Source organism: Dreissena polymorpha, chromosome 10, assembly GCF_020536995.1.
Source record: "Dreissena polymorpha isolate Duluth1 chromosome 10, UMN_Dpol_1.0, whole genome shotgun sequence".
In the NCBI taxonomy this organism is placed as follows: domain Eukaryota; kingdom Metazoa; phylum Mollusca; class Bivalvia; order Myida; family Dreissenidae; genus Dreissena; species Dreissena polymorpha.
Window position 1 is genome coordinate 27403058 of NC_068364.1, and position 11387 is coordinate 27414444.

Here is an 11387-nt window from a genome sequence, read left to right on the forward strand (position 1 = left end):
AATTCGGGTCCCCATATTGTTACAATTAGAGGCTGAATGGGATTTGTTATTGTACTTCTTAAAACTATGTGTTTAAACCTTTTACTTTTCAATCTACAGCCTGTGTGATCTTAGATACGGCAATCAGAAGGTGCTCCTGTATCGTACCATTAGTGTCCAATTGGAAGATTAAATATTGATGAGGATGGATTCCCACGCGTCCACGCAACAATAAATAGTGTTTTAATTAGAACGTTTTCATTGATGCTTGTTGTAATTAATTGGAAGATTTACGACCGAGTCTATGTGGATGTTTTATTGAAATGGTTAGGACGATCTGCTACGTTGATATTTTCCGACAGGGTGTAAACAATGGCATTACATCGGGACTATTTGTAATCGTATGGAAAACACCTATAAATAAATTATAAGGTGACCATTCTAGTTTCAATTAAAAGGTTTAGGAATGCGCATTTGATAGTTGAGTGCTAGCATGTGCTATCTATTAAATGATAAGTATATTAGATACGATAACTTAACGCCCACCTCGACATTCGTAAATCTAAAGCTGGTGTGTCCTTGAACGGTGTAGTAGAAATTAATATCAACACGAATTAAATTTAGTTGCTTTGCTATTGATGACAGTTACTTGAACCTTTTGGGTCTGTTGCGCCATTAATGCGAATATATGAAAGTTTTGATAATCGTTGACGCGCCTACATCTAAAAATGCGCCCATGCTTCAAAATTAATGATTGTATTAAAAGGCGTTAGGCCATAAAGAAAGTGGCATTTGTTTCTACTCACATCTCCAAAATAGGGTAGGTAGGTCGGTTAAACTTTTTCTTTCGATTTTTTTACGATTTTCCACTAATAAAAAATATATAATTACACTTTTTCCAATCTCTATTAAACATTATATTTTTAGTTATTGATTGTTAATTGAAGTTTAATTTATCGAATATGGTTAGTGGAAACAAACAACTTGTTGTCTTATTGATGTTTATTCTTGTGGCCGATACAAATGCTAAAGGACCGATCTGACTATTACTTATGCAGGGCCTTTTTATCCTGGTTTTGTGAAGCGGCATTGGCCCCTCCCATTTTGTGGGAAAAAAAACGAGTCGCTAATGTTCTAAATTGTGAAAAAATTAGTCGCGAACTTTCTAAAATTGTGGAAATTAGAGTCGCAAACTTCTTGATATTGTGAAAACTTGAGTCGTGAATTTCCCAAAATTGTGAAAAACAGCCATTCTAACAGAAGGAAAAAACCCTTGCTTATTGCGGTTGTATTCCGGTGATAGCCATGCGAGGCTGGTCGGGGGCGATATGAGCCGCGCTCTGGGAAAACAGGGCTTAATGAATGCGCATAAAGTATAGCCTGTGAAGTCCGCTTAGCTTGTCAGGGACAACACTTACCGTTTTAATGGAATTATGTGTAAGTCTTGTCTATACGAAAATCACACCCCTGATTATTCTGTGCGGCACTGCACATACAAATCTGGAAAAACATTTTAAACATGTCCATTAAGCCCCGTTTTCAAAGATCAAGGTCCATATTAACCCATTAATGCCTAGTTGACTCTCCCATCCTTCTAAGTTGGATCAATTTATTTCCAAAATTAGGGAAGTCTAGTATATTTATTTCTATATTTAGAACAATTCTTACAGAAATTCCTTTAAGCAAACAGCGTAGACCCAGATGAGACGCCGCATCATGCGGCATCTCATCTGGGTCTACGCTGTTTGCAAAGTCCTTTTTTCAAGACGCGAGGCATAAATGGGTTTAAACAAAACCGGATCGTGATGTACATAAGCGTGCTCCCATAAATATGAAAGTCACAGGATACTGTTCTCAAACCCTCCATTATATGATGCTTGTAAGAGAAAAGCTGTAAACATTTGGCTGAAATAACATTAAGGTCTTGCTCAACGCTTTTCAAGTTTTTTGTATACAATCTGCATTGAATATAATATAGGCAAATACTGATAGTAGCCATCACCCGATATTGCAATTATTTATTTAATATTTTTGTGAGTACCCTAATGTACATGTAAAGCATTTAAGATCACATAAAGCTCTAAATCGATTATTTTATTGCCTCTGAATCAATATTTGTATCGTCAATTATGTTACGTCACTAAATAAACCGGGTATCAAACAGTTTTACTAACAAATTCAAGTACATATATCATTAATAATTAATGGAAACATGCAGCATTCGATAACTGATATCTGATATACAAATCATGCAAATACGGCTGTTGCCTCTGTTATTTCATATTTGCATATTTATAAAGCGCTTTATTACGTAAATTTTTATTAACAAAAACAAACGTTACTATAATACAGGAATTATAATTGAGTCGTGTTGTGAGAAAACTGGGCTTAATGCATGTGCGTAAAGTGTCGTTCCAGATCAGCCTGTGCAGTCCGCATACGTTAATCAGGGACGACACTTTCCGCTTTTATGGTTTTTTTAGTTTCAAGGAAGTCCCTCTTTATCGAAAATCAAGTTTAGGCGGAAAGTGTCGTCCCTGATTAGCCTTTACGCACATGCATTAAGCCCAGTTTTCTCAGAACACGACACAATTAATGAGTTTGCACACAGGTTATATGGTTGTACACGTCTTCAGACTTAAAATTCCGACTTAGTTTTAAGTATATAAAACATTAATTATGCGAAATACACGCAATAAACAGTGACCTGTCATGCCGTAAAACATTGATTATCAATAAATACTATAATGTTGGCCGATTCATAAAATAACCATACGTAGGAATATAGTCCGTGACAAAATATACGGTTATAATAAAACATATCCTCGCATATGTAATATTCGTGTATAAACGTGCTCTTAAATGCAGTTTATGATCGATAAAATGAGCCTCGTTCTAGAAAAACTAGACTTCATGCATTCGCGTAGTGTGTTCCCTGATTAGCCTGTGCAGATTTTTGTTTAAAGAAAGTCTCTTCTAAACGAAAATTCCGTGAAGGCGGAACGTGTCGTCCCTGATTGGCCTGTGTGGACTGCACAGGCTCATTTAGAACATTTTACGTACATGTATTAAGTCCAGATTTTTTTTCAAAACGAGGCTTAAATGTCGCTAATAAATATGCACACTACATACATCTGCTCCTGGTGCAGGATTCCGCACCAAAAATTATTGATTCGTCTTACATCCATACATGGTTTTCATTTCATTTATGGGAAAAGAAAAAAGAATCGCGACGATGTATTGCATTCCAACGCGTTCGTGTCAACGAGAGTTCACATTCCTGACAGAATTATTCGACATTTTCATATAATAGGATAAAGAAAAAAACGTTAATGGTTCGCCGTACTGCACGTCGCTGTCACCGTCGCGAGGTTACATTCCTAACGTTGCTGAGCTCAACAACACTTCCGTGCTTGTCCTCGACGATCAGTTTGAGAATCCGGCCGCGAGAGAACGGATAGTCCGACACCTCGTTGTTTGCACGCGACAACGCGTCGTCCGTGGCGGCCTGGCGGTTCGGGAACCAATCGCTGACCACTTCCGCTTTTTCCATGTAGCCGCCGGGCCCCGCCAGGAACTCTGCCACCCATCTGTACTCGTTGCTTCCGATGGAGTCCCCACTTCCGTCAGTTTTTATCGAGTTTTCGGACATATTGATGTTGGTTTTGTTGTTTTTATCATTATTATCCATGATTTCTCATCCACTGTGAAGATTGACCGCGTTTTGTTTACCAACAACACAACTTCCGCTTACATTTCTAAGATGTTCCAACAGATGTTTTTAACACTAGTAAATCCAAAGTTCTTTTCTCTGATTTGATTTAAAAAAAAACACTACAGTTTACTACACTATATCTTTTTCAAGATCTTGGAAAGGGGTGTTTAAATTTTATTAAATCAGCGTCTTTTATCTGTAGGAAATCCCACGCAGATGCACCCACTCTCACCTATGTCTACCACTAATTTAACGCTTTTCCCACGCTTTCCGCCTTTTTCTTGTCAAGGCTAAGCCTATTGTTATCGTTTTGATATCTCTAGTACAGCTGGGTCCTATTAAACATTTTGCCAATATTCCTAATTTCTATCTTAATTGTCCAACTCTATCATTAAGCGTATAACTACGTCCACATATTTACACCTGTAGCTGGTTTCGAGATTATGCAACAATGTGTGGTTGTTGAAATATTTTCCAATCCAGTGTCGTTGTGTCTGAAAAAAAGACAAATACCTGAATCAAAAAACAAAACCACTCATCAACGTATCGACAAATGAATGATTTATATCCTATACGACAGTTTAAGAGGCCTAACTTTGACATTCATGCATTAAAAAACTGTGATGACGTTGGTGTGGTACACGCTATTTAAAAGTTTTGATGAAATCGATGGATATCGATGACGGTTAGTTACTGGAATGAAAACTGTTGGTGTAAAGAGAATATAATTGTTAAGGTTTTTCAGTCCCTTTTGTAATATTGTTTTATGAAAAAATAAATTACAAACGCAACGGGATCCTTATGTACTTTAACACCACAACAGGTTTAAGTGCACACAAATATTTAAAACAATAGTTTTATGCTAAAATTTCTTCAATAGAATTGACTTAATGAGCACATAATGTTGCAGTTGATACAATTTATATGTACCAACTATTATGATGCAAGAAAACATATTGGTTAATAAGTTAAAATGCGCCATCTTCAATTTTGGTTTTAAAATTGTCTTTATAATTGATTTCGCTGTTAAACATTCGAGATTATATCCCTAGAATATTTAACTCCGATCTGGGAAAACAGGGTTTAATGCATGTTGGAAAGTGTCTGCTCATATTAGCCTGTTCAGCCCGCACAGGCTCATCAGGGACGACAATCTCCGCCTTAACTGGATTTTCGCTAAAATAGAATTTTTTAAACACCAGAAAAGTGGAAAGTGTCGTCTTTGATCAGCCTGTATGGACTGCACAGGCTAATCTGGGACGACACTTTAACTCAATTATGCCTAGCGTCTAGAAAAAAGGCATTGGCAAACAGCGTAGACCCAGATGAGACGCCACATGATGCGGCGTCTCATCAGGGTCTGCGCTGTTTGCTTAAAAGAAATTTTGGAAGAAATATTCTAAATATAGAAATAGGTATACTAGACATCCCTAATTTTGGAAATAAATTGATCCAATTTAGAAGGATGGGAGAGTCCACTAGGCATAAATGGGTTAATCGCATGAATTAACCACGGATTTCACAGAACACGGCTCTATTGATGAGTCTGTAATTTCATCCTTTCCGAAGGTCATGTAATCAATCGCACATTCTCGGCCCTTTCCGTAAAACATCGGATAAGTGCGAGGGGTACCGATTAATCATGTAATGTGAACATCCGTTTTACGAACATTGAATAAAACTGATCGACAAAATCGAAATAAACCGACCCATAATAGCTCTTGAGTTATTCAAGCTTGTGCATAGGTGGATAGAATGCACTCGGGACGTCAACATCGAACGGTAATTGAATCGTAGTGAAGAAAACCTGTATGCTCAGTAACCGCTTTTAATCGATTATGACCATCACTCTGTCAATCAATAATAACTATAACTCCGTATTGAATCATTGAAAAAAGGCTGCTTAATCGTTACCTATTGTGATTTCTGTTTTGTTTAGAATTTAACTTATCTCAAAGTCATATTTTACGCGTAGACCATTACTGCTCACTCTCGTTCTGTCAATACCGTGTCTACAAAAAAAGATATTAAAAAAAAGTTGAACATGTAGGGACCCTCCAAAACATGTAGGGGGCAGTAACGCTCGATTGGTCATTGTCGGCTCGGGTACTTCTTAAGTATACTTAGATGTACCCCGGGTACGGACAAAACGTACCCGACCAATTTAGGCTGTCCCCTAGTTCTATTCCCGCACAAAATCTGATGAAGTAAAACGACCTATTGAATATGAAACAAAGCTCTCTTTGAACAAAACCTGCATCAGTTTTTTTTAGTATCAGTTTCGATAATGTAGAGGCGATCTTACAAAATATTTGCATAAATATGAACATAATTAATTTGGAAAAAAGCCGACAACGACAAATTTAGCGTTAGAACTCGCGGGTACGTTTAATTATATTTCATGTACCCAGGGTACATGTAAGTATACTTTATAGTACCCGGGGTACATTAAAGTAGTACCCGAGCCGATAATGACCAGTCGAGCGGAAGTAACTAGTTGTATCATGCAATTTCCATCAAAACAATTAAAATCATTTATATTCGTTTGCATGCATTTTCGTTGTTGTGTTGTTGTTGTTGTGTTTTTTTCTCTTTTTCTTGTACACGTGAATTAGTGGATATCAAATTTTCAAAAACAAATCTTACACAAGTCGCAGACGGCAATGGATTATTAAGAACGCAAAAATGGTCAGTACCTTACAAAATGCAAAATTAGTAAATTCAATACTTTCCTAAATTGTTATGTCTATATTCTTGATAATAAATTTCATAAATAAGAATTTTAACTGCTTTCATTTTCCTCTCCTAACATTTCTTTTTTAACCGCATGTCATTTGTTATGTGGGGTGATACTTTTGTTTCACTGGTTTGCATTGAGAACAATAAGATTGTTCTAGAAATCTGTATTTTCAAAAAGATTTCACATCAAAATGGTGAATGTAACAGCTTGTTATTGACCTCTTCACGTTTTGGTACATTGACAAATTCAGTGGTGCGAGCCCAGTTGAGGGTTATGTTGTTTTTTTTTTCATTCTTTAGTTTTATTTTTCTTTTATACCGGAGCATTTTTGATCCAATATTTACATTTATCAATATAACGCATTTAATGACAAACTTCAATACATGCCAAAATCTGTGAAAAGGTCCCTTTAAGCCGCTATTTCACTTAAGCCGTATCCAATATAAAATGTCATTCACTGACGAACATATAACGCATAAAGCTATACGATTTATATGATAATACAAACACAAGTTTATAATTGTCCATAATAGTCGTTTAGCTGTAATATTTTCATACACTATTTGTCTTTAAAGTGTTTATACATCAGGTTTATGCTTTTGTCAGGGTTTTATCCCACTCTTGAACAGCAGACGGATTTATTACTTAAATCTTAAGTCTATCTTAAGAAGGATTCCGCATATAGTCTATGCATCACGATTGGGATTTATCCATTTCATGAAGGTTATTATCCACCTATAATTAGCAAACTGTGATGCGTATTACACATAATTATATTTAATCATGTTTATTGCAATATAAGGACCACAAGTGGTATGTCAAAGGCATAGAGGTGGTGATTTAAATGGTCAGTAAGATTTTGGCAAATCCTGTTATGTATAATGTATAATCGTTCATACGAGTTCTTAACGGATCGAAAATTGCAGCATATTCAATAGATTGGTAATTTATTTAAATGCTTATCTGTTGTTTTACAAAGGTAAGAGGTTTATTTACATAAATGTATGCGTGTTTTACCAAACCACGATGTGTGCATCAGGACATGCGGGAATATTCTCCACACATCGTTTTGAAAACAATGTTTATGCTTTTTCACGAGATGTATAAACAAAGTGTTAATGATGCAGTACATTGCATCTGTTACGAATAGCAAGCCTTGCAATTATTAAACATAAATGGCGCGATTTGCATTTTCGTTGTTTTGATGCTGTTTTATTTTATTTGTTATAAGATAGAAAAACATGCAACAGTCTACACTCAGAATACACCATATTTTTAAGTTTAATTATAATAAACATAAGATTTTTATTTATTTTTAACACGAAATAGTTCTTTTGTTAATACTTTTTGTTCTCTCATTTTCCGTTTGAGCGCGATTAAAAATGTTCATCTGTTCAGTATACACGTTATCTTTTCAATTTCATTTTAATCATTTAAAACAGAAAATATATCCTTACGCAAGTAGTGAAACGTTTATCAAGCTAATAAATATTCGATCGAAAACAACATTACAGAATCGTTTTAATGATGATTGATAAATCAATATTTATTTATAAAAATGCAGTTTTGCAATTCAATACAAACTCATGAAATTCAATAACAATATCAGTTTACCTCATAATATAGGATAATCAATTCCACAAAGCGTATGTTTAATTGTTGCTTGATAAATCGTTATTTACTTATAAAAATGTCATTTTATAATTCAATACGATTACATGCAATTCAATACAAAATCAGTTTACCTTAAACAGATAATCAATTCCACAAAGCGCTTGTCAATCGCTACAGTCACTCAAGGTCACAATTTACCAAAAGATTTCCTTAACAAATTCAATGTAAAACCAACAGCTTCAACGAAAATAAAGTCAAACTTTTGCGCGTAGACACCCTCATCACAATACCTTTTCTTCAAGAGCATTCCAAGCCGAATTGATTTAAAAAATAAAAAAGATAGATCATGTGGTATGTTAGAAAGAACTTGATGCGAATCAGCGGTCACTGTTTTAAGGCCATCTTTTTACCGGCTTTTCTCCAGTTGATGATGGTTTCCCGCCATCTGCCAAAGTCTCATGTAGTCTCCAACCTTAAAGCAAAACACTGAATTTGTAGAATACAGCAATGTTTTTCCTACCACATGCACACAGAAATATTTAAAAATAAAGGCATGGCAAGTGCCCATAGAGAGAATTGTGTCTTCAAATAAATGATCTTCTAATTTTTAGGGTATTAATTCCGACCCAACAGTTGTGTTCACGGTTGCGCGTTTGTTACGTACGTCTATGCATTGCCGTATGTTACGTAAGTCTATGCATTGCCTTTTGTAACGTACGTCTATGCCTTGCCTTATGTTACGTTCGTCTAAGCATTGCCTTATGTAACGTACGTCTATGCATTGTCTTAATATGTTACGTACGTCTATGCATTGCCTTATGTAACGTACGTCTATGCATTGCCTTATGTTACGTTCGTCTATGCTTTGCCTTATGTTACGTACGTCTACACATTGCCTTATGTTACGTTCTTCTATGCATTGCCTTATGTTACGTACGTCTATGCATTTCCTTATGTAACGTACATCTATGCATTTCCTTATGTAACGTACGTCTATGCACTGCCGTATGTAACGTACGTCTATGCATTGCCTTATGTTACGTTCGTCTATGCATTGCCTTATGTTACGTACGTCTATGCATTGTCTTACGCAATTGTTTTTGCCTCACTGTATGGCAATCAATTAATTGCCATCAATAAAGGACCACAGTGTATAATAAGGTTTCTCACCTGCTAGTGCAGCCATTTCAATATATTAGTCGTGTTTTGAGAAAACTGGGCATAACGCATGTGCGTAAAGTGTCGTCCCAGATTAGCCTGTGCAGTCGGCAATCTGGGCTAATCTGGGACGACACTTTACGCACATGCATTAAGCCCAGTTTCCTCAGAAAGCGACTCATATGTGTATTTGTTCAGAAAGGTGTCCTAGAGCGTACACATTTCTTTATTTAGGCATGACTTCTTTTGAACTTATAAACTCTTTTATGCCTGTTTTCATCCCATGAAGCAAAGCATTTTTTGTATGCTTTTTAGTTGCGTACACAAAAGAAAATGATGGTGGGTGCTATTTTTTATCAAACCTAATAAAACCAATTATTCTTTCTGTTCGCACCGAACTGGTGTTAATTATACACGTGATTTCACTGTATATCACGTTCATACATGCTTGATTTTGTTCATCGCATGCTGTTTCTTTCTATTAGTATGAACATGTATTCACATACAATATATAAAGAAAACAGAAGAAAATTGCGTTTTATGGCTTGTAACGTTTTGCTTTGCTTTGTTTGAGGACACTTTATGCGACATCAATTGAGTCGAGTATCAAGTGATGTCTGCACGTTTGACCGTCTTTTGCCAAAGCATTCTCAATTCTTGCACTGAATGGTTTGTTTTCAGTAATCTAATCAATATATCGCTTTTGTCGCCTGTTGAATGCTTAACAAAAGGACAAAACAAATATATTGTATAGTGATATTTTGAATTATTAATGGCACCTTTTAAAGTCGATATTCAATGTGTAGTCAATACATTTATTGTTCGCTATAATCCGCCTTTGTGGTTTTTAATCTGACGTCAATTCAACTTAAAATAAACAAAAATCAGATTTCAATTAATGTACAATATGCCAACGCTTAATGGTGACACCACGTTTGTGATAGAAGATGTTCTGCAAAACTTGCATCATAGGTTGACATTCTTGAATTTTTTGTCACAATAAGTTTCAATTTATATTTCGTGTCAAAATATGTATTCTTCGTACATTTTGAAAAAAGTTAAATTTCAAATATGAGGTGTTTCAATACATCTGCTTTTATTCTTGTTGAAAACCAAATTTTTATTTGGTAATACCACATGCTTGTCTGCAGATGTTCATATGTACTGCTGTTATATACTGAAAAACCGTAAATGTATATAGAAATCAATTTAACTGTTGGGGTAATATTCCATCAAATATCATTAATGTATGCTGTAGCATATAAAACGTGAAACATGTTGTGATGCAACCTTCGTATACGTATATGTGTGTACTGCAACCTTACTTTCGGTAGAATGGTTGCAAACATTATTGAAAATGAAGACAAGTTTGTTATATGTACATTTTATCCAAACTAGGTAAACCAAGCGGTTCGCTTGAAGTAACAAAGTCATAATTTATGCAAAAGATATTTTTGCCTTTGGTCATCATACAAAGTGAAATTATGATTTGCCGCATTTAAGTCTTTCGGCTTTTGTCATTACCAAAGGTCATAAAGGTCGAATGGTGACGTCATCACACTGCCGAAGTGGTCGTTTGGGGACCTGTGGTTTTAAGCCAAATTAAGGACATCCATTTTTCGTTTAAAGAAAGGGGATTCTTAGCGAAAATTCACTTACGGCGCCAAGTGTCGTCCCTGATTAGCCTGTGTGGACTTCTTAGGCTAATTTGGAACGACACTCTACGCACATGAATTATGACCCGTTTTCCCAGAGCGCGGCTCATATATCAATCGCGATACATCGGTTATCTCCGGACTCCTCCGTTTATTGAATAAATCGTCTGCTAATCCAGAGTGATATAAGAGTAGACATAGGTAAGATTACACCATTTAATTAGCGCGAACGTAGGTCATGCTCAAATTAAGAAGTCTGCACGCACTAAAAACCCTCTCTGAACCAGTATTAACGGAAGTATTATAAGCGTAATTAATGCAATCTTATGGAAAGACACCCTTCAGATTGCGGGAGATCTGAGCGACTTTAATTGAACGAAATTGATTTGTGTTGTTATTTAGATTATTTTCATCAGGCATATTCGATACGCTGTAAAATGGTGGGAAAACGTATTTTGAAAAGAACCATATCAATAGAAGACATGTGTGTGATTGATGAGGTCCGTCTGCACGTGAGGCTTCATTG